Raw genomic sequence first — 6,344 nt, forward strand, 5'->3', positions numbered from 1 at the left:
TATATTCTAGCATCATATTTATGCATAAAAATTAAGCGCGCATTCTTAATAAACATACATAAATAAGTTATCAATCAAACGGTTAAACAAATTGAATCCACAACTTATGAAACGTAATTAGAAGTAATCAAATCAAAATGCAAGCATAAACATATATTTCGAATCACTCCCTAGCTAAGGGGGGGGTTTAGTTCCTCATACAAAACAAAGAGAATTAAAATTAAACATTGAAATCAAAGAAACACCTAAACATTCCAACAACTCAAACTTGAATTGTATGAACGTTTAGGCCCTCTTCTCTTCCTCTTTATTGTAGCATAAGGTCTAAGGATAGTTGGTTTGGGGGAATGGAAGTGTGGAATGGAGTGAGGAGTGATGGAAATGGAAAGATGGTTTTTGGATTACAAGGGAACTCACGGCAAAGAGAAGGAATGGAAGTGTTTGTGGTGTGTTGTGTATGAAATGAGATGTTATGAATGATGGGAATGCAAGGGCTTTTATAGGAGAATGAAGGTATAAATGGCTGTTTGTTTAAGCATGCAAGTGGCTAATTAATGATGGACAAACAGCTAGGGAAGCATGTCTATGGCTTCAAATTCGCCTCTAACTAAAAAGAAATTAGTTTCACATGTCTAACATAATTGAACAACAAGTTAAATTAAACATGAAAACATAAACAAGTTAATAAACTAGACAGAATGTAAATATGAAATTGAAATAGAATGAATGGAATTGAAATGGATGAATGCTAGCTAAGGGGTTCATCTCACACATGTTACACTTGCATAATAAAATGATTTCCAATTGCATTTCAATAAACCATGAAACTCAACGCCCCGGGTCAATTAGGTCCGCTTAAATTAACCGTCAAGTTTTCCTTAAGTTAATGAATTGGATGGGTTAGCGCAACGCAATTCACAACATTCTCCAAGAGTCCTTTACGTGAAAAGCACAATAAAGATACAATCAAAGATCATTAAGCATCATGAAAACTATAAGTGTTGACGAGGCATTCGTTACTATGGAATACGCATGAAACTTATGCCAAGAATTCATTTAACGCGATTGTTTATAAGCAACCTCCACTACTTGTGAATATAAGTTCGTAACTATTAGGTGAAACTCACTTATATTCTAGCGTCATATTCATGCATGAAAATTAAGCGCGCATTCTCAATAAACATACATAAATAAGTTATCAATCAAACGGTTAAACAAATTGAATCCACAACTTATGAAACGCAATTAGAAGTAATCAAATCAAAATGCAAGCATAAACATATATTCGAATCACCCCCTAGCTAAAGGGGATTTTAGTTCCTCATGGTACAAAACAAAGAGAAATCAAAGAAACACCTAAACATTCCAACAACTCAAACTTGAATTGTATGAACGTTTAGGCACTCTTCTCTTCCTTTCCTCATTCGTACAAAACAAAGAGTATTGAAATTAAACATTGAAATCAAAGAAACACCTAAACATTCCAACAACTCAAACTTGAATTGTATGAACGTTTAGGCACTCTTCTCTTCCTCGTTGTTGTAGCACAAGGTCTAAGGATAGTTTGATGGTGTGAATGGTTTGGGGAGTGGTGGAAATGGAAGGATGGTGTTTGGATTGTAAGGGAGAGCACGACACAAGGGAGTTTGATGGTCTACATTTCTGCAATGGATGAGTTTGTGACTGAAATGTGTATGAATGAGAATGAATGCAATGGATGCTTATTTATAGGTGAAATGGGGGGAACATGACAGCTAGGTTATGATGATGAATGCATGTGCAAAGTTGGTTGAATGATTATGAGTGCATGTGGCTGAAATAGCATGTGGAATGGCTGGAAATGCAAGGAGAATGCATGTGCACGGTTTTGGGAGAGAATGGGAGTGCATGTGGCTGAAATGTTAGAGGAACAAGTGCATGTGGCTGCATTGTGATGCAATGATGGAGGAACAATCTGAAAATGCAAGGCATGGCTGGAATGATTGTGTTTGTTTGAATGTGCATGTGATTAAATTAAAGGATGCAAAGTAAATGAATAATGAATGCATGTGTTGATTTATGAGGATGCATGTGCAATGAAGTGGAATGACAATCTGAAATGGGATAGGAAAGTGTATGAAACTCACGGCAATGATGGTGATTTTCTGGTAGTGAATGGTGATAGGAGCATATTCATGCGACTTAAATGGCTTGTTCTCGTGCATTTACGTTATGTTTCTTTAGTTATTTTAGTACTTTAAGCTATTTTCGTGTGTTTGTAGGTCCAAAGGGCTAAAGGAGCAAAAAGATGCATTTTGGAGACTTTTGGAGCACTTTTGGGCTAGGGATGGATAGCTTATGCTTGGAGCCAAAGTGTTGGACGAAATTGAAGACCTAATTGAAGACCAAAGTGTTGGAACCTTGTCCCTTTAGTTCTAGGACATTTAAACCTTTTCTTTATCCATTGCACATGCATCTCCATAAACCATCAACACATTTTCACCAACAATCTGCCCAAAAGCCGTGCATCACACATGCATTTCCAGCTCCCCCCTCTTGCATTCCCATCCTTTAATTCACCCACATGCACTCACAATCATTCACCTTTCTCCCAAAACCGTGCATATCATTCCCCTCACTCTTTGTTTATTTCAGCCACATATCCAACTCACATATTAATTCAACCTAGCTTTAATCCACATGCACTCCCATCCACCACTCATTGCCGTGCACATGCCATCAGATTGCATTTCATTCATTTCACATGCATTCACTCACCTTTAATCTACATGCATCTTCCATAAATCAAATCACACCATCACATAACCTTGCCGTGAGTTCCCATCAGATTTCTAGCATATTCACATGCATTCCATCCTTTAAAACATTGCACATGCACTCATCATCATAACCTAGCTGTCATGTTTCCCCTTTCATCATTCTCTCACATTCTTTAAATCAGCCAACACATGCATCCACCTTTCTCCCATCAGATTTCCAACATTGCACATGCATTCCCCTTACAATTTCAGCCATCCTAGCTGTTTTGCACATGCATTCATTTAACCTAGCTGTCATGTTCCCTCTCCCATCCATTCATCTCCCTATAAAAACCATACACACTTCACACAACATTCATTCATTCTCATTCATACACATTTCAGTCAAAAACACCAATCCTTGGCCGTGAGTTTCCCTTACAATCCAAACACCACCATCCTTCCATTTTCACCACTCCCCAAACCATTCACACCATCAAACTATCCTTAGACCTTGTGCTACAACGAAGAGGAAGATAAGAGTGCCTAAACGTTCATACAATTCAATTTTGAGTTGTTGGAATGTTTAGGTGTTTCTTTGATTTCAATGTTTAATTTCAATTCTCTTTGTTTTGTACCATGAGGAACTAAACCCCCCTTTAGCTAGGGGGTGATTCGAAATATATGTTTATGCTTGCATTTTGATTTGATTACTTCTAATTGCGTTTCATAAGTTGTGGATTCAATTTGTTTAACCGTTTGATTGATAACTTATTTATGTATGTTTATTGAGAATGCGCGCTTAATTTTCATGCATGAATATGACGCTAGAATATAAGTGAGTTTCACCTAATAGTTACGAACTTATATTCACAAGTAGTGGAGGTTGCTTATAAACAATCGCGTTAAACGAATTCTTGGCATAAGTTTCATGCAATCCATAGTAACGAATGCCTCGTCAACACTTATAATTTTCATAGAGCGTAATGATTCTTGCTTGTATCTCTTCTATGCATTCATGTTGAGGACTTGTGGGGAATGTTTTGAATTGTCGTATGCGCTAACCCATCCAATTCAATAACGTTAGGAAGATTTGAAGGTTAATTAGTGCATCACGGTTAACTTGGGGTGTTGAGCATTCATGGTTTATTGAAATGTAATTGGAAATCATTTTATTATGCAAGTGTAACATGTATGGAGATGAACCCCTTGGCTAGCATCCATTCATTCCATTTCATCAATTTCATTTTTACATTCTGTTTTGTTTAGAATCTGTGCATTTATTGCAATTCGTTCAAAACCTAAATCCCCCTTTACTTTAATGTCAAATTAGTTAGAAATCAATTTAGTTTGTGTTTTTAAGAGTCTTGAGTCAATTTATTACCCAATTTCGTCCAAAGTAACCAAAGTGCTCAAATCTGCCCAGAAAGTGATTTTAAGGCAGTTTTGAGTGTTTTGGGTGCTGTTTGAGTCTTTTGGTTTGTTTTAGTGTTTTAAGTGTTTAGTTTTGCATTCTTTGAGTCTAGTTTAGTGTTTTAAACTTTATTTTACGTTTTTGAGTCAGTTTCCAAGTGATTTTGCAATCCCTCCTAATCCCCGGTTAAGAACGATCCCTACTTACATACTTACTACAATCGATAAAAAGAGGGTTTAATTTATGCGCATATAAATCGCGCATCAAATGGTAATGCAATGTGTTTGCATGTGAATTAAAGCTATGTGAATGATTAGGGTGAATGTGCATGTGCTTTGACAGCTAGGATGAATTAATTAAAGGGAGTGCATGTGAGTTGGATATGTGGCTGAAATAAACAAAGAGTGAGGGGAATGATATGCACGGTTTTGGGAGAAAGGTGAATGAATGTGCATGTTTTGCACGGCAAAGGGGAATGGGTGATGTGTGATTGAATGATTAAAGTGCATGTGGGGTGGCTTGTGCATGTGTGATGTGTGAATGTGGTTGAATGATTAAGTGGCTGAATTGGATTAAAGAATGGGAATGCTAGGTTGGAAATGATGAAGGAAATGCATGTGAGTGACAACTAGATATGTTGATGAATGCATGTGAATGCATGTGTAGATTTATGAAGATGCATGTGCAATGAAGTGGAATGATAGCTAGGTTGAATATGCATGTGAAATGGCTTCATTTCTGAAATGTTGAATGATTACTTGGTGAGGGGATGCATGGCATGGGTAGGAGAGATGATTATGGATGCATGTGTTGAAGTGGTGATGAATGTGGATTATGTGCAATGGATATAGGAAAGGTTTAAATGTCCTAGAACTAAAGAGAACAAGGTTCCAACACTTTGGTCTTCAATTAGGTCTTCAATTTCGTCCAACACTTTGGCTCCAAGCATAAGTGATAGGAGCATATTTATGCGACTTAAATGGCTTGTTCTCGTACATTTACGTTATGTTTCTTTAGTTATTTTAGTTCTTTATGCTTCTTTTGTGTGTTTTCAGGTTCTAAGGGCAAAGTATGCAAAAGGATGCCTTTTGGAGCCTTTTGGAGCAAATTAGAGATTGGAATGGATATCATATGCTTGGAGCCAAAAGGATGGACGAAATTGAAGACTTGAAGTAGGAAAGTTAAATCCTAAAAAGACCTCATGTTTGAGCATCATTGAAAACTCCTACGCATTTTAGAACACAAAAACAACATTCCTAGCAACCTTAGGACATTGTCGTGTGTTTCCTTGTGTCTCCCTTCCTTGCCATGCAAGGAAGGGCTTTGTTCCCTATTTTAAATACTACAACATCCACCTACTTCACCTACAACATCCACCTACTTCACCTACAAATGACATAGCCATATGTTCCCTCCACTACTCCTATAAATACCCTTGCATTCATTCATTCAAAATCATCTCATTCACAACACCACCCCTCAAACACTTCCATTATTCCCTAGCCGTGAGCTTCCCATCTTCCCCTTAGAATCCAAACCGTGAGTCCCCCTTCCACCATTCCTCATCCATTTCCATAATTCCCCAAACCTCACCTTAGACCTTGTGCTACAACAACGAGGAAGATAAGAGGGCCTAAACGTTCATACAATTCAAGTTTGAGTTGTTGGAATGTTTAGGTGTTTCTTTGATTTCAAAGTTTAAATTCAATTCTCTTTGTTTTGTACGTATGAGGAATGGAAGAGAAGAGTGCCTAAACGTTCATACAATTCAAGTTTGAGTTGTTGGAATGTTTAGGTGTTTCTTTGATTTCAATGTTTAATTTCAATTCTCTTTGTTTTGTATGAGGAACTAAACCCCCCTTTAGCTAGGGGGTGATTCGAAATTATGTTTATGTTTGTAATATGATTTGATTACTTTTAATTACGTTTCATAAATTGTGAATTCAATTTGTTTAACTGTTTGATTGATAACCTATTTATGTATGTTTATTAAGAATGAACGCTTAATTTTCATGCATGAATTTGACGCTAGAATATAAGTGAGTTTCACGTAATAGTTATGAACTTATATTCACAAGTAGTGGAGGTTGCTTATAAACAATCGCGTTAAACAAATTCTTGGCATAAGTTTCATGCAATCATAGTAACGAATGCCTCGTCAACACTTATAGTTTTCATGATGCTTAATGATT

Source organism: the organism of the source record quoted next, unplaced genomic scaffold (genome assembly GCF_019419815.1).
Source record: "Pyrus x bretschneideri cultivar Hongxiangsu unplaced genomic scaffold, Pyrus_bretschneideri_v1 Contig199, whole genome shotgun sequence".
Lineage (NCBI taxonomy): Eukaryota > Viridiplantae > Streptophyta > Magnoliopsida > Rosales > Rosaceae > Pyrus > Pyrus x bretschneideri.